Source organism: Triticum aestivum, chromosome 7A (genome assembly GCF_018294505.1).
Source record: "Triticum aestivum cultivar Chinese Spring chromosome 7A, IWGSC CS RefSeq v2.1, whole genome shotgun sequence".
Taxonomy (NCBI): domain Eukaryota; kingdom Viridiplantae; phylum Streptophyta; class Magnoliopsida; order Poales; family Poaceae; genus Triticum; species Triticum aestivum.
Window position 1 is genome coordinate 569,322,273 of NC_057812.1, and position 14,233 is coordinate 569,336,505.

The 14,233-nt window shown below is 41.8% G+C and overlaps 1 pseudogene; it reads right to left on the minus strand.

Moving 5' to 3' along the window:
* Positions 1–7,651: 7,651 nt before the first annotated feature.
* On the minus strand, positions 7,652–13,343 carry LOC123148316 (beta-glucosidase 34-like; annotated as a pseudogene).
* Positions 13,344–14,233: the final 890 nt, after the last annotated feature.

Genomic DNA, 14,233 nt, shown 5'->3' on the forward strand with positions numbered 1-14,233 from the left:
GCATGAGCAACTACAATCTCTAACTGTCAGCACAAACATGTTTACTCATAATATGCTGAGTCATGGGTACTGAGTTAAACATATTTACAAAAACAAAAACAAGGAGATTCCACACCAACTTTTCTTTGCCACATCCACTTCATCAAATCATCGTCATTACTGCCTTTCACTTGCACGACCGAATGATGTGAAAATAATAATAGTGCAAGAGTGTCGTGGACTAAGATGGAATTGCAAACAATTTATTCAAAGGAGAAGACGAGGTAATATTGGCCCTTTGTTAGATCAACAAGAAAGCATATGAGAGCCCCTCAAAAATTCTAACACAGTCTTCTCCATACAACGACTCAACGAAAAGAAAAGAATTTCAAAGAAACACACTAAAATATTTTTGGAGTTTTTGTTTTTTCCTGCAGAAAGCAAACTAAAGAAGAACAATGAAAAGAGATAAAAACTATTTACACGGGAGAGCTCCCAACAAGCAACAAAAAGAAGAAACATAAATCTTTTTGAGTTTCCTTTGAATACTATGAACTAACTAAACGAGAAATAAAAACCGAAAATAAGCAAGAAATATTTTTGGATTTTCAAAGTTTTTCAAACACACAAAAGAAAGGCAAAAAATAATCTAAGCATGGATATACAATGAAAATAATGAACACTGACAACTGAATGAATGTGTGATGCATGAATGTAATGTCGGTGAGAATACGTACCCCCCCCAAGCTTAGACTTTTGGCTTAACTTGGTAATCACCACAACTGGTCAGGATAATACTCGTAATGATAGTTCGTGGAGGCGTTCTGTGCCGCCTCCTCAGCAAGACAGGTAGCCTCTACTGCCGTGTTGTACTCATGCACCTCGTCCTCATAGAAAAAGTGCCTCTGTTTGTTTTGAAAATCAAAGAGGATAGGCACAGGAAAAATAACAGGGACACATGGTATTTATCAAATATCAGGTTATTTTCATATTTGTGAGTCACATACTTAATAGACTCATGGTGTTTCATCGCCTCAAAATCTAAATACTTATGAGGAAATATGGGGCCATTGGGTCTGGGAGAGACCCCAAGTATTGCAACTACGCGGGAGGCATAAATTCCTCCATATAAATCACAATTCCAGCATTTCGGTTCAACAGGCGTGCAACAATTGCCCCAAGGTTATAATGTCTACTGCCAGTTAAGGCAGCGTGAATAATGCTCAAATCATGAGCACAAAGTGCACTACAATCATGCTTACCAACAATTCACATCCCATTAAAAATAGCAAAGTATAGAATAGATGGAAAATGAATACTTCTTATTCTAGCTTGTGTCACACCTCTATCTTCACCACTACAAAGACCACTAAGAAACATATCAAAATCTAATTTCTGCTGTGCGGTGTTATTTGTGAAGTGCATTGGGATACACCTAAAAGAGGAGAGGATGATGCAGTAGCGTAGAGATAAGTATTTCCCTCGGTTAAGAACTAAGGTTATCAATACAGTAGGAGAACCACGCAACACCTCGTTAGCAGCACCTGCACACAAACAACAAATCCTTGCAACCTCGTTTGAGACCCGCCTTTGGAAATGAAAGAGTTGGATTTAGAAGCACCTCGTGGCGGCGTTTGCGAGGAACCAGCGTATTTGGTAAGCAGGAAGCCAATTCCTCGATACCATCGCTCCGAGTCTTGCGCCTAGCTTTGTGCTGTTGTTTCTTCAAAATAAAGTGGGGATCCAAGTAAGCAAGAGGGTGAGAAAAACCTTACTTTCTGGGTCACCTGCCGTGTTTGTTGTCTTGGCAAGTGCTTTGAGTCGGAGGCAATGATATTTACCTTTGCAGCTTTTGCCTGGCTAGTCTCTCCATCATCCCGAGAGGAATTAGCGTCAATAAGTTGCATAAACAAAAAGCCAAGGGAATCAAGTTCTACCTCTGACTCATCATCCAGGGTGAATAAGTCTATTGCATCCAACTTCTTTCCTTTGGTCTTCTTTGGAGCCTTGTTTTTGGTTCTGGCCTTCTTTGTAAGACAGCGTTTGATGCTTTCTGGTCCAGACTTAAATGAAAAGCCTCTTCCCTTATTTGTTGCGTCTCAGCCTCCAAGGCGGCTCGCTCCGTGGCCATCCTGACATTTTTTGCCTCAAGATCCTCTCGAGCTTTAGTCACCTTGTCGCGTAGCTTTGCAACATCCACTTTATGCTGTACCTGATTCGCCAGAGTCACCTCCACGGCTAACAAAGTCGCCAAAGCATCCAAGAGTTCGGATAGGACTTGAGCCGGCGGACGTGCAGAGCCGTTCGCTCCAACCGTTGCAGCAACACTTGAGCCGGACGTCATGGCCGCAATAGTTAAAGATTGTAACACTGGTTGTGTGCCAACCATGAAAATTGCAGCCCTGCTTGGCGGCTCATAGGGCTCCGGAATACTGTCACCATCGGAATAGCCCCCAAGCCCACCGTCTTGCAGTTGATAGATTGATTCGGTTTTGCCGGTTGAGGAGTCATCAGCTGAATAGATGGTTGTCTCTCCACCAGACATAGAACCTTCCTCAAGCCCCGCCCCATGAACAAAGCCAACAAAAGCGTGCTTCCGGGCGGGTTGGACCTTGACGGGTCATGCGCGCCGGGCTGTCTCAATGATGTTGGTGCAAGCGTCCGGTTCAGGCTCTGACTCGCCGACCTTGCCGATGAAGATGTGAATTTCGCCAAAGGGGACCCGATACCCGTACTAAATTGAGTCGGCCTCGGGACCCCAGCCAGCGTTATCGATGTAGATCTTGCTACGGCGACTCTTGGTCATCCGGCCCATGGCGTATCCCTTGATCCCTGAGAAGCTGCCATTCAAGAACTCGAAACCACCGTGCTCAGGCCCCACGGTGGGTGCCAACTGTTGTGGTTTTGTCACGGCAGATGCCCTAGTGAAAGGACTTAGGTGTGGAGCCATCAGAACATAGGTTAGCTCGACGGGGTTGAACGGGACAAAGGACACAAGAGTTTACCCAGGTTCGGCCCCTCACGACGAGGTAAAAGCCTATGTCCTGCTTCTAGTTGTATTGCTTGAGTTTCGATTATAAGGGAGCGAATACGCCTGAACTAGCTTTCAATCGATTGTTTCTTGAGTTAACTCGCCGTCGGGTCTTGCCTTTATATACACAGGTCGAGACCTGAGGCTTACAGAGTCCTAGCCGGATCACGCAACGCGACCGGCTCGGTTCCTAACTTGTTCTATCTTGCAAGGGAAGTCAACATCGGGTGGCTCATACGCCGGTTCATGGGCCATCATCAGGCCCCCCTGTTGATCCGCAATCTTCTTGGGCTTCCTCGAATCATCTTTGTATTAAACCGCCAATGGTGTAACCCAGCCCCAGCATGGCAGGTCACACCTCGGGGTTATATCCTCAACAATATCCCTCTTGGATATTCATCATACTGGGACCAAATTCATATCTTGTGTAAATTACCATTACTATTATGAACTCTCAAAAAGATATAAGTGAAGTATGAGAATTCATTTATTTCTTTAAAATATAATCACCGCCATGCTAGAGAAGATATAAGTGAAGCGCGAGAGCAACTGCCTAGTTCAAAAGATATAAGTGAAGCACATAGAGTATTCTAACAAATCACGAATAATGTGTGTCTCTCTCAAAAAGGTGTGTTCAGCAAAGATGATTGTGACAAAATAAAAAGCAAACAAAGCAAAGACTCATATAATACACGATGCTCCAAGCAAAACTCATATCATGTGATGAATAAAAATATAGCTCCAAGTAATATTACGGATGGTCGGTAGAATAAAGAGGGGATGCCTTTCGGGGCATCCCCAAGCTTAATTTCTTGGGAGTCCTTGAATATTACCTGGGGGTCCCTCAGGCATTCCCAAGTTTAGGCTCTTGTCGCTCCTTATTCCTTCATCCATCGTGATCTCACTCAAAACTTTAGCACGCAAAATTCAACAAAACCTCGTGAGATCCATTAGTATAATAGCACAAATCACTACTTTAGGTACTGTTGCAAACCCATTCATATTTTATTATTGCATTATGCCTACTGTATTCTTACTTCACCATGGCTTATACCCCCTGATATAATCCATAGATTCATCAAAACAAGCGACCAACGCAACGAAAACAGAATCTGTCAAAAACAGAATAGTCTGTAGCAATTTGAACAATGACCATACTTCTGTAAATCCAAAATTCTGAAACATTAGGAAAACATCGGAAATTTGTATATCAATCATGTTTAAAAAATTCAGAATTTTATCACGCTCCAGCAAATTTTTAACAATTCTTCTACTGGACACAAAAGTTTCTGTTTTTGCACAGAATCAAAGCAACTATCATCCAAATCATCCCAAAGGATTTACTTGGCACAAACACTAATAAAAACACAAAACAAAACCATAACAGTAGCATAATTGTGTTAACAAGAAAACTAGGAAAAGATAACTGTTGGATTGTCTCCCAATAAGCTCTTTCTTTATAGCCATTAAAATAGGCTTGAGATTTCAACGATGCTCACACGAAAGATAATAATTGAAACAGAAAGAGAGCATCATAAAACATGTGACGAACATATTTAAGTCTAACATACTTCCTATGCATAGGAATTTTATAAGCAAACAGATTATTAAGACAAGAAATATCTAGCATATGCAAGGGACAGGAGTAAAACATTGACAATCTTAACATAACAAGAGGTAATTTAGTAACATGAGAATTTCTACAACCATATTTTCCTCTCTCATAATAATTACATGTAGGATCATAATCAAACTCAACAATATAGCTATCATATAAAAATTTCTCTTCATGATCCACATGCATAAAAGTTTTATAATCTTCCAAGATAGTGGGATTAACATCAACTAAAGTCATGACATCTCCAAACCCACCTTTATCAAAAATTTCATAAGATTGAACACACTCTCCAAATATGTGGGATTATTTTTACCTAAAGTTGACGCTCTTCCAAACCCACTTTCAATATTATTGCAAACATATTCATCATGAGGCTTAAATAAATTTTCAAGATCATAACAATCATTATCACCCCAATCATGATCATTGCAATAAGTAGTATACATAACAAAATGATCATCCCTAAGCTTGTAGCTTTGCATATCATCAACATAATTTACATTAATAGAATTTATAGTGACATCATTGCAATCATGCTTTTCATTCAAGAAGCTATCATGAATAAATTTATACATCTCTACTTTCAACACTTCATCACAATTTTCAGATTCATGATTTTCAAGCAAAACTTCATAGAGATAATCAAGTGCACTCAACTCACTGGCAATTGGCAATATAATTAGATATTTTGAAAAGATTAGAAAGTGGATGATGATCCATATGTCTTTACTTTTCTATTTTTGAGTGTTGACATGAAGGCAAAAAGCAAGCAAACCAGCAAACAAAAATATTTTTGTGAAGATGTCTTAGAAGTGGCGGAGATGAAAACGAGAGGCAAATAGCAATAATGTAAATGCAAGGAGATGAAAGTTTATGCATAGGTACTTGATAGATGTTGATGATGTCTCCCCAACAACGGCACCAGTAATTCTTCCTACTACTTGTGATCTGCAAGGACTGCATCTACAGAGTCCTCCATGACGAGCAAACCCCATGTCAATGACGACAACTCCATGATGGCATCTGCAAGGACTGCATCTACAAAGACCTCAAGACTTCAAGACTCGAGACAAGATTTCAATATACCTCTAGGCGGAGAATGTGTAAGAAGCGTATATGGTGCGCCCAATACTCAGTGATTCCGGAGAAGCGTCGTGATATCATGCGGAAAGCTCCACCCATGCTCAAAGAGACGGAAGAATACTTCATGCCCGGAAGCTTACCTATGCAACCACAAGTCACTATGGGCTCTGGCTTGGTTGACCTTAGATGTGAATCTGGCTGGGACGGTGCCAGCAGATGTAGTACTACGATAGGATTGGATGGGCACCGGATAGTGGTCAGAGGAACTCTTCGGAAGACCATGTTTCGATCATCCTGTTCTCAAACATTCTAAGTGCGAGAATGAAAAGGGAGGGATCGAATCTTGTGGGTAAAGTGTACAAACCTCTACAATGGGTTAAAACCTAATCGATTAGCCGTGTCCCCGGTTACGGACAATTTGAGCCTCTGGACTTGGATCTATCTCGGAACTCTCAACACCAGATCAAAAACTTAACTATGGGCAACTTATCGATATTATGGGTTATGAGACATCGATTGGCGGAAACAGGTAGGTATCTGCTTTGTAGTAGAGATTCCTGGACTATTCTTTGTTGTAGGGAAAATAAAAGCAGCTTTTACGCAAACAAAACTCAAACACAAAGCCATATAGTCTTATTGCATATAGAATAGTTTATCATCTGCTTTATCATATTGTGATCTTGCCGGTACATTCAATGTACTGACCTACACAGCTGCAATGTATCATGTTGCAGGATTTCTTCGATGAGTAAGAGTTACGATACAGGGTTACAGTCTACACTCAACTTGTCGCTGGCGTTCATAGGACTCCACACCTGATTATTTGTTTCCGCTGAGACTTATGATGTATATATATCAGTTTTACGTTATTTATACATTAGATTGCACTTTGATATATACATTGATGTACTGTGTGTCCCAGCATACTGATCCAGGGATGGCACGGATACACAGAGGCTTGACCGTTTGAGGTCAGGTCGCTACACGGAACTTGGGAAGGAGCACTTTTGCCCTCCGGCGGAGCGATTCCACCGGGGGAACTTCCCTCCCGGAGGGTGAAATCGAAACCATCATCATCACCAACAACCCTCTCATCTTTGGGAGGCCAATTGATGCAGCTTGAACTACGTCGATATTTCCCTAAAGAGAAACTGATGATGCAGCACAACTACGGTAGGTATTTCCCTCAGTGATGAGACCATGGTTATCGAACTAGTAGGAGAACCACGCAACACCACATAAACAACTCCTGCACACAAAGAACAAATACTTGCACCCCGACGTAAGTGAGGGGTTGTCAATCCCTCACGGGTAAAAAGATAGGTAAAATTGTAGTAGATTGGATAAATAGATCTCACGGAACGCGAGATAAAATAAATAAATAAAAATTGCTGCAAGGTATTTTTGTATTTTTGGATCAATAGATCTAAAAATAAAATCAAATAAAAAAAGATCGCGAAGGAAAATATAATAAAGAAGAGACCCGGGGGCCGTAGATTTCACTAGTGGCTTCTCTCGAGAAAAATAGCATAAGGTGGGTAAACAAATTACTATTCGGTAATTGATAGAACTTCAAATAATCATGACTATCACTCCACACATCGACCGCTATCCTAGTGTATCAAGTTTATGAAGAAACGGAGTAATGCAATAAGAACGATGACATGATGTAGACAAGATCTATTTATGTAGAAATAAACCCCATCTTTTTATCCTTAATAGCAACTAGATGACTCGTTGCGCCAATGGCGCAATGGCCGAGAGGGAACCAAGTATTATGAGAATATTTAGACACTCAAGTCAAAAACCAAATGTGGCCAACACTACCACGTCCTCTGCTTGGAAGCCGCCTTTTCTCACCGGATCTAATATAGATACAAGATTCTTCAAGAGCAAATTTCAGAGAAAATATAAAGCATGGAAGGCTTTAAGTTGTACTATTGAGACCATACCACCATATCTTCATTTAGTTTCTTTGAAAATCTAAAGGTCTAAGAGGATGGTACATGTGAGAAGTTGTGAATCCACAACAAAAAACTAAACTAACTTCCAAACAAACATTTCAAGTTTGGAAGCCACAAAGAAGCAGCCCAGATCTCTCGTTGTAGTGCAAGTACATATCCTTAATCCTGCATCCACAACCCATAATTTTTCAACACCTAAATCCATGAAATCCAACCGAAGGAAATCATGGCAGAAACATGCGCCGTGGCTTACGTCTCCGAGAAGGACTTCTTGGCATTCTTGTGCAGGTTGAACACAACAATCCTCGCTGCGAGCTGCAGAAAAACCACATAGGCACCTTTCTTCACCTTGCCCTTGGGGGGGAGGGGGGCAACACTTGCAGCGCCGCGACAAATATATCTTTTCTGTCCCTCTATCCCTGCTATTTGAAAACAAGGATCTCCACTGATAGAACCAGAATAAGGACAATAAACAAAGTGTACCCGGCAGTTCAGGCTTTACCCCAACAAGAACAGACCATGGTCAATTCACACAAGCATGAAAAAGCAGGCAAAGCACACCATGATACACACAACCACAAAATATGAATGTCATGAGGCAAACGAAAACACAACGTCGGGCCAAACCCAGAATATAAACACGATCAATGAAGCAAGAATAATGACAATACATAGGTCACACAATAAATGCAATTTCCAGAAAAAAGGAAAGGAAGAAACCCTGATAAGCAGAAGAAAGAAGAAGAAAACTTGATCAACAGAAGAGAGAAAAGGGGACCTCCAAGAACATACAACGTAAAAAAGAAAATAAAAGAAGTAACCAGCCCACATGCATTGCACTAAACAACTCATTATTATTACGACCTGTGTGCATACCCAAACTTCTTAAGATTATTTGTAGAGCAGAAATTTTGAAACGACCCAGAAAAATGTAGTAAGAAATAAAATACAGGAACTACAAAAACTAACTAATCCAGGTGGTCTATGCACCACAAATCAGGAATCCTACAATTACACTACTATAAACATATGTCTACTGCATTCCAAGTGCTCATATATTGCATCCTTCTTTTTAATATGAAATCCATCATCCTAACACATATCTCGTGCTTTATTTTTCTCTAGCAAAACATGAGGCGATAAACGGTTCAGTTCTATGTACATACTTCGATATCCAGGAAGTGACTACTTCCATGTTAGAAAATCACGTAAAGACATGGGTTTGACATAATTTATAACCACTTGATAAAAAAGGGCATCCAACAATTATGGTACCATAAAAATCCATCATGATGAACCCAATTGACTATCCCATCAGCATGCAGAAAGGGACACTAACAACAATAAGTACCTTATAATAAATCAATGATGCTACTCGACAACCACATTTCTGTAGAAACTTAATTAGAAATACATTTAACTATAAAATGTCAGTGACAATGGAATACTACCTTCAGTATGCTTACCACCAAAGTAGCCAAGAATATTTTGAGGAAAAATGTTGGTCTATAAAATGTTAAACTGAAATTTGATTGGAATCCATTTGCAGAACAAAAGCGAATCTCAGTTAATTCCTTTGTTGATAAACAAGAGATTGTATTTAAGCAATAGCAAAGAAGTGAAAAGAAAACTCATATATTACTTCCTCCTTGAAAGGAAACAAATTAGCCTCTGGATTTGGCCGCCAGCACCAAAGAAAGAGAAAAAATACAAAAGGAAGAAAACAGTAGAAAATCGAAACAAACGAAAGCTTACAATAGGAAGCAGAAAGAGGCCATTCCAGAACACAACTGAATAAGTGAATATTAGAGCACCACTTGTTAGAATTACCATACTGATTCATGTTTGGGTAGGCTTCAGAACCACCGCCACTATTATGCCAAGTAAGATAAAATAACATTCAGATGTGCTTTAGTTAATATGCATACTTGACTTGAAAGTAACTAACTTGTAATTTCATAACAAAGTTAAATGTTAGAGTACCACTTCAAGCAGCACAAAAGAAAACAAATCACGAAAGGGCACCACGCCGAGCTCCAGAAGAAATCCCTCCGCAACACCCGACAGGCACCGTCCCCTAGTAGTTCATGCTCTACCCAGCAAGAACTTGGCTATTTTCAACATAACAATGTAACTATGTTATGGTAGTTCATGTTATATTTATTACTTTGACTAAATTACTGATCGAATTTGAGAGTGCAGCATGAGATGTATACTATCCTCAGCTCACCACAACACTACCATATGACTAAAAAATCGGCGCTGGTTCTAACATTTGCATATAATTTACAAAATGATGATACTCAAACCAATCATGACCAGTGAAGAAAAAATACAAAGAAGGAAAATGAGTATGGATGGCCTTATACCTTATTATGTTCAACACCAATCTGGTGAGGCAGTGGTTAGCATGCAAGGAAGGAAGCGGGAGGCAACAAGCTACTGTGGCCGGAGCTGTGTCGCGGGGGACAAAGAGCAGTGGATAGGAGGGCGACGATGCAGCAAACGAGGCAGGGAGGTGGCGAGCAGTGGCCGTCCTCCCCTCCCCCTCGACCGGTGGCCCTAACCCATCACCTGACTCGCTGCTCCTTCCCCCACCTTCGTCCTCCTCACCCTCCCCGCTCCTCAACACCCACAGTAAAACCACGCTGCCCATGCTCTTGAATTGACAGTTACATGTGCCCGGCTGGACAAAAATGATGGCACTCAACAAGCAGAATCCAGAATTAGAACCACATTTAACTGAAGAAAGCCGTGATAATGGAGCACTAACACCTTACAAACATGGATATGAACCAATGGCATATGAGTACTCAATAAAGCAGGAAACGGGCCAGGAGGATATCTATAAAGATAGGCATTCATAACATTGGGAATAAATTGCTGCGTAATGATTGGATTTAATTACCTGAATAAAAATTAATCAGATGCTACCTAGTGCTTTCGGTGATGGGTATCAAGCATCGACAATAATTGAGTTAAAGTGCACTAAAACTAATCTTTGGGAGCAGAACTTTGGTGATCTGAATATGTAACATAGTATGATGATGGTTGTGTTGTTCCGGTCAATAGCATCACCTAAATAGTATGTTTCCCTGTGCAAACCCAGAAGCTAAAGAAACTACATTACATTACATAGAACTGACATTTTTTAGTACATAACAATGGTTCAAAAATTGCATGTTCAACAAAGCGTATACATTTGTTTAGATTCATAAAGCCAAAAAATATATATACGGAATTAACATTACTATATTACTTTTTTACCAATTAACATATTAGGAGGTACACTCAGTCAGCCACTATTGACATCAACATTCGCTATCTGATAATTAATTTGATAAGAACCAACTCTGAAACAGTCAGCCGGTGAAAACTCCGAAACAGTATTGAATCTAAAATAGTCAACAGTATTAAAAATGAGTCACTTCACATCAACAGCCAACTCTGAAACTAATTAGCAATGGTCACTATTTAAATCAACAGTCACTATTTACATTAGTATATTACCATCTGATTAGCAATTAACATCAAAAGTCAGTTACCACTAAAGTCTAAAACACTCAGACTATGACACAGGAGAGTTTCACTCAATCCCTTGGTTGATACAAAAAACTGCAGATAGTAGCCAAGTATTGCACAGAAAGGGCAAAAAAGTACCAACTCTTCCATGAACGCAAGAAGATGTCACGAATGGATTATCTAGGTAATCTGACTCCCTGACGGCAACATCAAATAGGAGAAGAAGAACCATCATCTTCTAAGAAATTAAGAAAATGATGTCATATCAGAAATGGCATAAACGCCAACTCAAATAGTTAATTCACGAGGAACACATAAGATTAAAGAATGAATTATTATTCCTTGATGGTAGACAAAGCAAACTTCTTTATTGTCACTGCAATCAAATAATATACAAAACTGCCAGGCTAATTCTGTACTTCTGTTGTTGGCAATCCATCCATGATTAGATTAATTAGTAGAAAATAGTCAATGGAGTTAGTGAGTGAGGCTCACTGACCATCCCAACTGGAACTCTTGTGCTCTCTTAGCGGACTCAACATCAGCTGTGGAGTTTGAGACAGGCTCGTACCATATCACATCCAACAACATCCCCACCTCTGCATTCTGCTCTGCCTGCATAATATTAATGCATAGAAACTCAATCGTTTATTGTTCATTTCAAACTATATTGCAACTTCAGGCCCAAGGGAAAACCACATCAATTTTCAAAGAGCAAAACCTGAACTAAACCAATATATAGGATGTTCCGACTTCTGACCGACCTTGTACTTCTTCCTGTAGATGTCTGAAACCGTGGCATGAGCGAGGATCATGTTGTGAGTGACAATGTAGGGCTCAGTGCCGGAGCTCCCTTGTTTGCAGTAGAGGTGGCGGAGCACAGAGCAGCGACCCGACGCGTGGATCCCACTGTCGTAGCCCTGCACCGCCAGTGTGTGGCTCGTTGAAGGTGATCCAATGCTTCACCCTGTCCCCAGACGCCTTGAAACACGTCTCTGCATACGCCGCGCAGTCGTTGCTGCATCTATAATTTGCATGTTTTGGTTGTTTGACCACCATTGCAGGACCCAAGAAAAGTTGCTCCAAATCAAGGTGCCTACGGTACATACATTATCTGCCTGTCAAGCAGCCCACTGTACTTGTCTTCCAGGGCCTGGGAAAGGTCCCAGTGGTAGAGGGTAACATATGGCTCAATCCCTGGAAAAATGATAATTCTAGTTCACATTGTTAGTGAGCTCATAACTAATTTGGATTTAACAGTTATTTTCGATAAAACTTCAACACTGGTCAACAATGTTTTGATCTTTAGAGTGTACAAAAGTTCACCTTTTGCTAGGAGTGCATCAATGACCTTGTTGTAGTGGTCGATGCCTGCCTGGTTGACCTCACCGGTGCCATCTGGACATCAAGCAAAACACACAAGGCTATTACTATTAGTGTGCTGATATATATGTTGATTTAATTCTCCATAATTGGACAACCCTGTCTATCAGTCAAATTATTAAGGGGCGCACAAAATTTGTACTGATAATGCATACTTGGGATAATCCGAGACCATGCAATTGAGAATTTGTAGGCATCCAATCCCATATCTGCCATGAGTTGAATGTCCTCCTGAAATGGTTAGTTGTTTCAAGGGCCATGAGTATATTTTACAACGTGCGCATAATTAACTGCTCATGTTCATATTCGACGACACATCCAAGAATCATAGCAAAAATGGGCTAATTAAGAACAAAGAAATGCAAACGAGGCACGTACCTGACTGAGAGGGCTGAAGATTTGCGAGGCTGCTCCCCTTCTCCAGATCGAGGCCACACTCCTGGCCTCTCCTTCTCCAGATCGAGGCCATGCTCACCGCCGGTTGACCACGAGCTCCGCCGAATCGGTGATGGCAGAGAAGGAGGACTGGGGGCGAGGCCCTGGATGCGGCATCAGGGGAGGAGGCGGGGGTCGCGGGGAGAGGGTGAGGGCGAGGCCCAGGAGGTGGCGGCAGCAGGGGAGGAGGCGGGGGTCGCGGGGAGAGGGTGAGGGCGAGGCCCAGGAGGTGGCGGCAGCAGGGGAGGAGGCGGGGGTCGCGGGGAGGAGGTGGCGGCGACAGGAGAGGAGGCGGGGGGGACGCGGGTTAGGTCGCTCTCGCGCGGGGGCGGGCGACGGCCAGGTTTCTCCATCGCAGCGGGTGACTTTTATACTCTGTACGTGTTTGTACATGAAATTACTAAGATGCCCTCGGTGGGGAACGAAAATTACAGGCGGTGGCAGCAGCAATTTAAAGGTGACGTGGCTGGCTTCGATGTGCCTATGAGTTCTTCAGGGTTTATATGTTCAATGATACATACGTGTAGGTTCCCCTTTTTTCACTAGGATCAAGCACCATAAGATCGAACCCATCACAAAGAACCTTGATGGTGTCCTGGACTAGGGGGTACTCACCACGTCGTCTCTCGACCTGTGGGTTGGGCCGAGGACCCACATGGCGGTTCACTATTGGGCCACTTCGGGCAGCCCATGCCAAATACAAGGAGGATTCCACAAAGACTTGGCGCCCAAGACGAGGACTCCTCTAAACCCTAGGCCTACGGTGCATATATAAACCGAGGCCAGACTAGTCAATGGACAATCTCATATTCATTACTATCATCTCGTGGTAGATACATGTACTCTGTACTACACTCATATCAATACAATCAAAAGCAGGACATAGGGTTTTACCTCCATCAAGAGGGTCCGAACCTGGGTAAAATCCCGTGTTCATGTTACCATCGCTCCAAGACGCCTAGCTTAGGACCCCAACTACGAGATATGCCAGATATAGAACCGACATTGGTGCTTTCATTGAGAGTCTGCTGGTAGTCACCATAGTGCGATGAGAATTCAGATCGTCTCCCGTGCGATCTATGCGTCAAAGCCGAGCTTTATTGTCGATGTCGGCATCTTCATCGACGGCTCGGTTAGTCACCTTGGCTCGACCGAGGACTGCACTCCGTCTCGGATCATTATATTCAGACGAGGGCCTTCATTATCAACTCCGATCTC